Raw genomic sequence first — 13,014 nt, 5'->3', positions numbered from 1 at the left:
GACTTGTCAAGAGGAATGCGGCCCCCAGCCGGCAGATAGTACCATTTCCCAAAAGAAATCAGAATTCCAGATTTTTGTTTTGGCTTCTAAATACTGGCAACTGATTTTACAAAAGCAGTTTGTGAATCAAGCAAATCTTGTTTATACCTTGAATCTGGAGTAATGCTACCATTATAGAAAAGCTCTGTCTTATAGAACTTTCAGCGGTGATGGAAATGTTCTACAGCTGCACTGCCCAATAGAGTAACCACTAGCCACAGGTGGCTATTGAGTGCTTGACATATCTTGCTGTTGTTAGGTGCTGTGGTATTGGTCCCGACTCATGGCAACCCTGTGTACAACAGAATGAAACACTGCCTGGTCTTGCACCGTCCTCACAGTTGCTACATTTGAGCCCATTGTTGCCACTGCTGTGTGCCAGTTCATCTCATTGAGGGTCTTCCTGACTCTCCACTCTACCAAGCATGATATCCTTTGGCTATTTCTTATTTTTAGTCGTGCCTCATCAGCAAATGAAGGCCCTGAAAGCTTTACTTCATCCACTTCATTAAGGTCAACTCTGCTTTGAGGAAGCAGATCTTCCCCAGTTGTCTTGTGAGTGCCTTCCAAACTTAGGGGCTCATCTTCTGGCACTATATCAGACACTGTTCCACGGCTATTCATAAGATTTTCACTGGCCCATTTTTTCAGAAATAGACTGCCAGGTCCTTCTTCCTGGTCTTTCTTAGTCTGGAAGCTCTGACAAAACCTGTCCACTATGGGCGACTCTCCTGGCACTTGAAACACCAGTGGCATAGCTTCCAGCATCACAGCAACGCGAAAGCTAACACGGTACCACAAACTGACAGATGCGTGGTGGACCCGATGTATGGCTAGTGTAACTGAGGCCCTGGAAATTTCATTTTGTTTAATTTAAATTTAAAATTAAATAGCCACCTGTGGCTAGTGTCTACCTGCCGTAGTGGACAGTGCAAACCTAGAACAATGATTTTTTGAGAGTCAGTGCCTTTCGTAACTCATCGAAAGCCATGGACCTTCTTCTGCAAAAATGCACATTATACTTACTGGCGTGGATGTTTGATTAAAGTGTCAGAGGAATCATTCATCTCCTGAAACCCTGCCTGTGAGCCCCAGGTTAAGAATTCCTAGAGAATGAAAACTGTGGCTGAGGAGAGGAGCCAACCCCAACTGCTCTGGACAGCTGTAGTCCCAGAACTTATCCTCCATCTTGCTCTACCCCCTATCTCCCATGGTCTAGTAAAGGTCACTAGGCTATGTTTCTTGCCCTTGCTATAAGGATGGCAGGACACCGTGAACACTAGCATTGATACAAGTACATTTCTTATGAACACCTCTTTTGGTTAATTAACAAATGATTATTATGTGGCCACCATAGCCTAATTGGGCTGGATGCTAAGGGTACAATGGGAAATAAGACAGTGATGATCTCTGCAGTGCTGTAGTGAATGTGAACAGATTCTTCATTCATCATTCAATAAACCAAGCCTCTATTAAATATCAGGGCTGTGCTGGGTGTTGGTTTACCAGGTATCCACAAGTTACAAATCAGTGTGCGAAGTGCTCAGGGAGGAAGGTTTTCAGTACTACAGGGACACATCAGGGGGACAAGCTCTAGATTTGGGAATCAGGGAGCTCTTCCTGGAGGAAGGGACATCTAAACTGAGACTGAAGGTGAATAGGATAAACTAAACAGTAAGGGATGTGGCTGTGTGACAGCAGGCAGAGAACTCACTGTGAAAATCCCAGTACCCTGAGCTAAGTGACTTTGTATTATCTGTGCTCATCAGGTGAGCAGCATGTGAATTGCTGAGTGAAGGGGCAGAAGAGGGAGTGAGAGGGAGCGTGGGAAGAAAAAGAGCTGGGTGGTAAAAAAGGAGGGGGATTAGAAAGGGAAGGGATATGTGCATGGTGACTGAAGAGTGTCTTTGCTAACTTCGCACTTTTCTCATGGGCAGGTCTGGGTCCCTGAGATTGATTCAGAGTCTCAGGAATGAGAACAGCACATTCTTTGACCCTGTCCTAGTTGACTTCCTGCCAGACAGTTAGATTGTTCCAGAGGCAGCCTTGGCTCCTGTGGAAATTAACAGTGAATTCCGGCACTGCTATGAATCCGGAAGAGTTTACCTAATTTCTCCTGGGCTTGCCTACACTCTCTTCCTTCATATTTTCAGTCTCTACTCCTCCCCCATTCCTCAGAGTTAAGTCTTTAACCACTTTTGTATCATGGTGATGATGCAAAGTAATTAAGATATTTCACTGTGTAAACGTTTTCTTTTTTTTTATTTTTCCCTATGTGCATGCATGGGGAGACTGGCTAAGTACACTGTCATCTCTTAGGTCAATCTCCGTTCTTGATGAAGCAAAGCAACAGAGGCAAAAGGAGTAAAATTTCCCAGAGGATTGAACCAATAGAAAAAAAAGGAAATGCAAATTTCAAATAGGTGTGTTTATCAAGAAACATCTGACTGCAGGTAACATCAACAACCACAGGAAAAAAACCCAACTAAAAAAAAAAAAAAAAGATGTTACTTAAACAGTAAGAAAATGTTATCATCTTACATATCAAGAAGCCTAAAGTTAGATCAGTTTCATGTTGGTTAATTCAGTGGCTTGATGACATCATCAAGGAACCAGGATTTTTTGGTTTCTCCTCCCCCACCATCAGCCAGGAAAGAATGGAGTGTACCCTCCCTTTATCAGATTGTAAAACTTTCCCAGTAGACTTCCTTTCACATCTTATTGGCCAGAACAATGTCACATGTCTATGCCTGATCCAGTAGCAGCCAATGGAAATAAACGGGATTTCCACAGTTGGTTCAGACCAATCAATATTCAGTCCCTGGGACTTCCTCTGAAACACATGGCTAACTGAAACCTGAATGTGATTAGAGTTCCTTTGGCAAGGAAGAACAAGTGGGATGGCTGTTACTGCCATGGGGAATATGATTAAGCACTTTAAGCATCTCTACCTCCTCCTTCTCCACCATTCAAAATTATACTTATTCTTCAAGGCACAATTCAAATGTCACCTTCTCCATGAAGTCTTCCCTTATACCTCCAATCAGAATTAACTGCTGCTTCAATAAACCCAAAGCCTTCATATCTCATACATAGCACTTTTCACAGTCTGCTCTAGATTAACAAATTTGCCTTAGTTTCTCCTAATTCTGAATTCCTTTAGAAAAAGGATCACATCCGATTAATGTTCAACTTCATAAATCCCGGGAACCAGCACATTCATTGCCTGGCTCTTAGTAGTTGCTCACCATAAGGTAGAAGTGTTGTGAGGCCAGGACCACATCTGTTTGGTTCACTGCTAATAGCCAGCACCTAACACAATGCCTGGTTCCTAGCAGATGCTCAATAAATATTTTAAGTGAATAATAAAATAGCAATAGCTACCAACTTCTACTTATGGTTAAAATTAAGTTACAGGGATCAGATTTACCCTCCCATTTGGAACAAACAAACAAAGGAAAAAAAAAACAAACAGACACAATACATGAAACAACAGTTTCCAAGACACCGGAAGTCAAGTAATTAAGGAAATTGATCCCTGAGAGATGGGAAATAAGCAAGGTAAGTGCTACAATTGCCCTAGTTTATTGCCTTGAGAGAATTTCTAGGCCCTGATGCAGGGAGGTGAATTAAGATGGAGCCTGGCAGAATCCCTGAATTGAAAAGATGGAGTTGAGTGTCCAGAAAGATCAAGTTAGCCAGCGATCGTAGAATAGAGTACCAGAAGGGAGAGAGCTGCACAGGTGAGAACTCCGGACATCAGCAGAGGGTCCCCCTCGAGTATCCAAGAGAGTACTGATCAGTGCCTGCATGTGAGGCTGAAGAAAGAACCATCTGAAAGGATTAGAAGGAACAATGAGGGCCAGGAACAGTGCTTGTTCCCATCAATCAGACTGCAAAATCTCATAATTCATGGGGCACTGAGTAGAGTAGTCCGTAAGGCCTTGCCTCAGTGACGGGGAATAATTAGCACTTACCTGAGCACTGTCCTGGAACTGCCTAACAAAACATAAAAGCAAGACCCAAAAAGATTAGACTGCTCCCAAGTAACTTAAATTGCATCCCACAAGCTCAAGAAAACTTATATGTTGTTATAATCTGCAGAGTCAAATGCCTTAGCACAGTCAATAGAGCAAAAGCAAACATCTTTCTGGTATTCTCTGCTTTCAGCCAGGATCCATCTGACATCAGCAAAGACATCCCTGGTTCCACGTTGTTAGGTTCTATTGAGCCGGTTCCAGCTCATAGTGACCCTATGCACAACAGAACAAAGCACTGCCTGGTCCTGTGCCATCCTCACAACCGTTGCTATGCTTGAGCCCATCGTTGCAGCTACTGTCAATCCATCTCGCTGAAGATCTTCCTCTTTTTCACTGACCCTCTACTTTAAAAAAAAAAAAAAAAATTTTTTTTTTTTTTTCTACTTTACCCAGTATGATGTCCTTCTTCAGGGACTAATATCTCCTGATAACATGTCCAAAGTATGTGAGACATAGTCTCGCCATCCTTGCTGCTAAGGAACATTCTGGTTGTACTTCCTCCAAGACAGATTCATTTCTTCTTTTGCCAGTCCACGGTATATTCAATATTCTTCGCCAACACCAAAATTCAAAGATGTCAATTCTTCGGTCTTCCTTATTCATTGTCCAGCTTTCGCATGCGTATAAGGTGATTGAAAGCACCATGGCTTGGGTCAGGCGCACCTTAGTACTCAAGGTGACATCATTGCCTTTCAACATTTTAAAGAGATCTCTTCCAGTCGATTTGCCCAATTCAATGTGTTTTTTGATTTCTTGGCTGCTGCTTCCATGGCTGTCGATTGTGGATACAAGCAAAATGAAATCCTTGACAACCTCAATCTTTTCTCTGTTTATCTTGATGTTGCTCATTGGTCCAGTTGTGAGAATCTTTGTTTTCTTTATGTTGAGGTGTAATCCACACTGAAGGCTGTGGTCTTTGATCTTCATCAGTAAGTGCTTCAAATGCTCTTTACTTTCAGCAAGCAAGGTTGTATCACCTGTATAACACAGGTTGTTAATGAGTCTCTCTCTAATCCCGGTGCCCCATTCTTCTTCATATAGTCATCTTCTGGGATTATTTGCTCAGCATACAGATTGAATAAGTATGGTGAAAACATACAACCCTGACATAGACCTTTCCTGACTTTAAACCATGAGGTATCCCCTTGTTCTATTCAAACAACTGCATCTTGATCCATGTACAGATTCCTCATGAGCACAATTAAATGTTCTGAAATTTCCATTTGTCACAATGTCATCCATAATTTGCTATAATCCACAGAGTTAAATGCCTTAGCATAGTCAATAGAACAAAGGCAAACATCTTTCTGGTATTCTCTGCTTTCAGCTAGGATCCATCTGACTTTAGCAAAGATATCCCTGGTTCCACGTCCTTTTCTAAATTCAGCTTGAATTTCTGGCAGTCCTCTGTTGATATACTGCAGCCACTTTTGAATGATCTTCAGCAAAATTTTGCTTGCATGTGATATTAATGATACAAAAAAAGAAAACAAACCAAACCCATTGCCATTGAGTCAATTCCAACTCATAGTGACCCTATAGGACAGAGTAAAACTGCCCCATGCAGTTTCCAAGGAGCTCCTGGTGGATTTGAACTGCCCACATTTTGGTTAGCAGCAGTAGCTCTTAACCACTGCGCCATCAGGGCTCCTGATATTAACGATGGTGTTTGATAATTTCTGCATTCGGTTAGATCACCTTTCTTGGGAATAGGCATAAATATGGACCTCTTCCAGTCGGTTGGCCAGGTAGCTGTCTTCCCAAATTTCTTGGCATAGACGAGTGGTCACTTCCAATGCTGCATCTGTTTTTTCAAACATCTCGATTGGTATTCTGTCAATTCCTGGAGACTTGTTTTTCACTAATGCCGTCAGTGCAGGTTGGACTTCTTCCTTCAGTACCATCAGTTCCTGATCATACGCTGCTCCTGAAATGGTTGAACGTTGACCAGTTCGTTTTGGTATAGTGGCTCTGTGTATTCCTTCCATCTTCTTTTGATGCTTCCTGTGCCCTTTAATATTTTCTCCGTAGAATCCCTCAGTATTGCAACTTGAGGCTTGAATTTTTTCTTCAGTTCTCTTGGCTTGAGAAATGGTGAGTGTGTTCTTCCCTTTTGTTTTTCTTTCTCCAGCTCTTTGCACATGTCATTATAATACTTTACTTTGTCTTCTCAAGTTGCCCTTTGAAATTTTCTGTTTAGCTCTTTTACTTCATCATTTTTCCTTTTGCTTAAGCTACTTGACGTTCAAGAGCAAGTTTCAGAGTCTCTTCTGTCATCTGTTTAGGTTTTTTCTTTCTCTCCTGTCTGTTTAATTACCTCTTGCTTTCTGCATGTATGATGTCCTTGATGTCATTCCACAACTCATCTGATCTTTGGTCATTAGTGTTCAGTGTGTCAAATCTAATCTTGAAATGGTCTCTAAATTCAGTGGGATATACTCAAGGTTGTACTTTGACTATCATGGACTTGTTCTAATTTTCTTCAGTTTTAACTTGAACTTGCATATAAGTAATTGATGGTCTATTCCACAGTCAGCCCCTGGCCTTATTCTAGCTGATGATATTGAGCTTTTCCACTGTCTCTTTCCACATATGTGGTCGATTTGATTCCTGTGTATTCATCTGGCAAGGTTCATGTGTATAGTCACCATTTATGTTGGTGGAAAAAGGTATTTGCAGTGAAGAAGTCGTGGATCTTGCAAAACTCAATCATGCTATCTCCGGCACTGTTTCAGTCATCATGGCCATATTTTCTAACTACAGATCCTTCTTCTTTGTTTCCAGCTTTCACATTTCAATCACCAGTAATTATCAGTGTATCCTGATTGTGTGTTTCATCAATTTCAGACTGCAGATGTTGGTAAAAATCCTCAGTTTCTTCACCTTTGGCCTTAGTGGTTGGTGTGTAAATTTGAAAAATAGTTGTATTAACTGGTCTTCCTTGGAGATGTATGGATATTATCCTATCAATGGCAGTGTTGTGCTTCAGGATAGATCTTGAAATGTTCTTCTTGACAATGAATGCAACGCCAAACCTCTTCAAGTTATCATTCCTGGCATAGAAAACCATATGATCATCTGATTCAAAATGACCAGTACCAGTCCATTTGAGCTCCCTAATACATAGGATATCTATCTGTATGTGTTCCATCTCATTTTTGACAATTTCCAATTTTCCTAGATTCATACTTCATACATTCCACATTCTGATCATTAATGTATGTTTGCAACTGTTTCTTCTCATTTTGAATCGTGCCATATCAGCAAATGAAGATCCCAAAAGCTGGACTCCATCCACATCATTAAGGCCAACTCTATTTAGAGAGGCAGCTCTCCCCCAGTTGTATTTTGAGTGCCTTCCAACCTGAGGGGCTCATCTTCTGGCACTGTATCAGACAATATCCCACTGCTATTCATAGGGTTTTCACTGGCTAATTCTCTTCAGAAGTAGACCACCAGGTCCTTCTTCCTAGTCTGTCTTAGTCTGGAAGCTCAGCTGAAACCTGTCTGCCATGGGTGACCCTGCTGGTATTTGAAATACCAGTGGCATAGCTTCCAGCATCATGGCAACACACAAGCCTTCACAGTATGACAAGGTGACAGATGCATGGGGGAAGAAAACTTACAGGGAAACAAAAATATCCACCACCTGACAGAGTAAAACTCACAATTTCTAACATCCTTTTTTTAATCATAAATACAAAAAGGAAATAAAACCTGGCTCCTAATGAGGAGGATAATCAAACTGACCCAGAACTGACACAGATGTTAGAACATTGAAACAGTTATTATAATTGCATTTCATATGTTTAAAAACTTAAGCAGAGACACAAATCAGATATACAGAGATAAAAATGATGATATCTAGGATGAAGAAAATACACTGTATGGGATTAACAGCAGATTAAACAGAAGAAAAGATTAATGGACTTGAAGGCATAGCAATAGAAATTATCTAAAATGAAAAACACAGAGAAAACTGAATATAAAAGTATAAAAAGAGCATCACTGAGCTGTAGGACAATTTCCAGTGCCCTTTTTTTTTTTTAATATAAAGGTAACTGGAGTCCTTAAAGCAGAGGCTGAGAGAACAGAAAAAAATATTTGAAGAAATAATGGACATTTTCAAAACTTGATGAAATCTGTAAATCTATAAATCCCAAAACTCAACAAATCCCAAGCACAAGAAAACAATCAGTGAGCTTGAAGTTATGTTGATAGAAACTTCCCAAACTGAAAAATAAGGTGAAAAAAAGAAACAGTAAAGAGAATGAAAAAATAAGCCATAGACTGGGAGAAAAATTTTGACAGAGCATATAACTGTTAAAGAACTTGAATCCAGAATATATATAAAGAACTCTCAAAATTCAATGATAAGAAGCAAACAACTCAAACAACGGACAAAAGATCTGAATGATGTTTCACCAAAGAAGGTATATGAATTCTGTCTTAGTTATCTAGTGCTGCTGCAACAGAAATACCACAAATGGGTGGCTTTAAAGAACAGAAATTTATTGTCTCACGATTCTAGAGGCTAAAAGACCAAATCAAGACTCAGCCATGATAATTTATTCTGTACGCCTCTCCCAGTTTCTGGTATCTCCTGGACATCCTTGGCATTTCTTTGCTTGTTGGTGGATCCTCACATGGCATCTCTTCCCCCCCGTGTGTGTATGTCTCTTTATCTATCCTGCTCTTTTTATAACTCAGTGACTAGATAGTAGGCAGGGGTCAGCTTTGGTGAAGGGAAGGACACCATGCAATACAAGAGAAGTCAGCACAACCGGACCAAAGCAAAAGCAGTGAAGTTTCCTAGACACATCCAAACACTTTGAGGGACAGAGTAGCTGGAACTGATACCTGGGGACTATAGTTTGGGGGAACATCTAGGTCATTTGGCATAACATAGTTTATAAAGAAAATGTTCTATATCCCACTTTGGTGAGTAGTGTCTGGAACCTTAAAAGCTTGCGAGTCACCATCTAAGATACATCTCTTGGTCTCATCCCACTTGGAGTAAAGAAGAATGAAGAAAACCAAAAACACAAGAAAAATACCAGCCCAAAGGACTAAAAGACCACATGAACCAGACACTCCACCAGCCTGAGACTAGAAGAACTAGGTGGTGCCCAGCTACCACCAATGACTGCCCTGATGGGAAACACGACAGAGCCCTGGACAGAGCAGGAGAAAAATGTAGAACAGAATTCAAATTTGTGTGAAAAGACCAGACTTAATGGTCTGACAGAGACTGGAGGAACCCCCAAAATTACGGCTTCTGGATGCTCTGTTAACCCAGAACTAAAACCATTCCCAAAGCCCACTGTTCAGACAAAGATTAATGAGGGCTATAAAACAAAAAATAATACATGTGATGAATGTTCTACTTAGTTCATTACAATATACATGATCAAATGGGCAGCTCCTGTCCAAAAGCAGAATGAGAAGGCAGGAAGGGACAAGAACTGGCAGAATGGACACAGGAAACTCTGGGTGGAAAAGGGGAGTGTGCTGTCACATTGTGGGGATTGCAATCAATGTCACAACACAATATATGTATAAATTTTTGCATGAGAAATTAACTTGGGGTGTAAACTTTTACCTAAAGCACAGTTAAAAAAAAATAAGTGATTAGGTTCAGGACCCACCCTACTCTATGTGACCTTATTAGCATAACAAAAGAAAACCCTATTTGCAAACAGAATCACATCCACAGATACAGGGGCCCAGACCTCAATACATATTTTGTAGGGGACACAATTCAACCCATAACAGATGCAAATAAGCACATGAAAAGATGCTCAACAAATTAAAATCACATTGAGGTACTATGAAGCACTTATTAAACCAAACCAAAGCTGTTGCCGTTGAGTCAATTCCGATTCGCAGCGACCCCTAGGACAGAGTAGAGCTGCCCCATAGGGTTTGTAAGGATCAGCTGGTGGATTTGAACTGCTGACCTCTATGGTTAACAGCCGAGCTCTTAGCCACTGCACTACCTGGGCCCCAAACACCTATTAGAATGACTAAAATTAAAAAGACTGGCCACACCAAGTGTTTGTGAGGATATAGAGGAACTGCAACATTCAGACCCTGCTGTTGAAAATATAAAATGGTAATACCATCCTGGAAAACAGTTTGGCAGCTGGGAGCAGAGCGAGTCCTTTGGACCTGGGGTTCCTAGGAAGAGAAGCTCCTATCCAGGGAAATGCTCTTAATTGCATTCTTGGTGGTATGAGTTCCTCCTGTCTCTCTGCTCACTTCCCTCTTTTATATTTCAGAAGAGATTGGCTCAAGACACAATGCAATCTTGTAGATTGGGTCTTGCCTCATTAACGTAACTGCCACCTATCCCACCTCATTAACATCATAGGGGCAGGATTTACAACACACAGTAAAACCACATCAGATGACAAAATAGTGCACAATCACATAATACTAAGAATCATGGCCTAGCCAAACTGATACACATGTTTTTGGAGGACACAATTCACTCCATGACAGCATGGTAGGAAATCCTAAGGAAAATGGTAGAACACTCTTCTAAGAAATGATTCATTTTCAAGGATCTTGATAGTAGATAGGACACTGGTGTGGAAAATCATGGACATCCATGACTCTTGGCCAAAAATGGACTCCAAAGACTCATATTCTAAATGTAAAGTTTTAGGAATATTTATTCAAGTCACTTTACCCATATTTTCCGTTATATGTTTTCACAAGAGCGATATGACAAAATGCCATTCTAAAGGTCTAAAAGAACCTCTCTACCAACAAGCAGAAAATTAAAACTCTAAAAAATTTTGTGTCACTGCAACCACAGCAAGCAGCCTGCCTCAGTATTTCAATTCCATGGATATTAAATGAACACTTACTAGATACAAAGTCCAGTTCTTGGCATTCTGGAGAATTTGACTTTAAATGAGACAATTCATCATTTCGTAGGGGAGACCAACCTAGAAATACACAGTTATAGGAGAAGCTGGAATGAAATAAATGTGCTAATATAAATGATCAACAATGTCTTCATGGTTTATAAAGTGTTCTTCACTTACATGAACTCTTAAGCTTCGTAATAATCACTTGGGATATTACCATCTTTTTCCTTAATACAGATGGGAAAAGCGAGACCCAGAGAGTTTAGGTGACTTGCATTATCCAGGTATAAGTGGGAAGTTGAGCCTTGAACTAAGATCCCCTGGTTTTGGGTTCTGGGCTGCTTCTTCAGTCCAATACTTGGGCAGATAGGGAGGTATAAGTAAGTTTTCCCAAAGGGTAGGAGAGTCAGGGAAGGCATCACAGGAGAAAAAACATGGAAAGGTGAATAGAATTTCATCTGTAATGAAGGAAAAGAAAAGGAATTCCAGGCTGAGTTAGGAGTAAGAGCAGAAGCCTGGAGGCTGAGTATGTATGACATGCCCGTGAAATGACCAGCAGCTTTGAATGAGTTCAGGGCTGTCATAAAAGGTAAGTTTGTAAAGGTTGGAATACTATTATACAAAGCCTTCCATCCTGTAGTAGATGGGGAGTAACTGAATTTTTTGAGGGATAGACACATGATCCAATTCAGCCCGGTAACACACAGGCCAATATGACAGAGGGTAGAGCTTCTGGCAGACAATTTACCACTTGATGGGGCTCTCACTAGAGGAAAACCTGTGCTCAGTAATCCCAGGGGAAAGCAGTGCGCCTGGGGGGATAGGAAAAAACCAGGTTCTCAGATTGTTTTTGAGCTCCTGGATCAAGCTGCACTTGAAATAAACAAGTAACAATCCAACTTACGTGTTATTTGGGGGCCTAATAAATGATACCCCTATTCCATAACTGAGCTGTAAACCATTTGAGAAGAAGACAAATCAATTAGACATACTGGGTGGGGTGGGGGTTGTACCATACTACCAATAAAGCTGCTTTTGGAGGAGAATATGGCTTTTATCTGTGGACCCTAACTTAACCTCTGTGCCAAGGGAAATACGTTGATTTAGGACTAAGAGCTTTGGAGGGAGAAGAAAGGCAGCATGTGGTGGTTAACAGGAACAAGGGGGATGGCAGGGAGACATTTTGAGGTAGAGGAGAGGGCAGGTGATGGAGTTCATGTGTGGTGAATGAATGCTTCCATGGGGTGTGAGGAGCGTGGGGGGAGGGGTACTGGGGAGGAGAAGGGTTGAGAAATATAGCATCTACTCAAATTAGGGAAAAAGATGAAGAAATAAGTAAGAATGAATAAAAGAAATCCAGTGTCCTGGGGGTAGCCAGGTGGGGTCAGATTACATGACTGCGGTAGAACCCATCAGCCCAATGTACAGTTTTCACCAGCTTTATGAGGAATTTGAGCAACAGCAGCAGTTGTTAGCTGCTGTCAAGTCAGCCCCCAACTCACGGCGACCCCATACACAGCGAACAGAAAGAAATGTTGCCTGGTCCTGCGCCATCCATATGAGCAGTTGTGGATTGGACCATTGTAATCCATAGGATTTTCCTCAGCAGATTTTCAGAAGCAGCTCGAGAGGCCTTTTTTCCTAGCGTGTCTTAGTCTGAAAGCTGAGCTGAAACCTGTTCGGCATCATAGCAACATGCAAGTCCCCACTGGCAGATGGGTGGTGGCTACACGTGAGGTGCATTGGCCAGGAATCAAATCCGGGTCTCCTGCATGGAAGACAAGTATCCTACCACTGAACCACCATTGCCCACCTAACAGCAGCAGTACTGGCAGTACAAAAAAAAAAAGGACATGGGACATGGGATTTACCTCAAGTTAATTTACTGTAAATGAAAGCATAACTACAAATGTTGGATAAGAAAAAGAAGGGAGGGAGGGAAGGACAGAGAAAGGAAGGGAAGAAAGAATGAACAAAGGAAGGGAGGAAGGGAGGAAAGAGACAGGCCTTTTAGCCTTTGGAAGGATTAGGGTATTAGGTATTAGTGGCCTGCCTTG

Source organism: Elephas maximus, chromosome 7, assembly GCF_024166365.1.
Source record: "Elephas maximus indicus isolate mEleMax1 chromosome 7, mEleMax1 primary haplotype, whole genome shotgun sequence".
Lineage (NCBI taxonomy): Eukaryota > Metazoa > Chordata > Mammalia > Proboscidea > Elephantidae > Elephas > Elephas maximus.
This window is presented reverse-complemented; position numbering follows the sequence as displayed.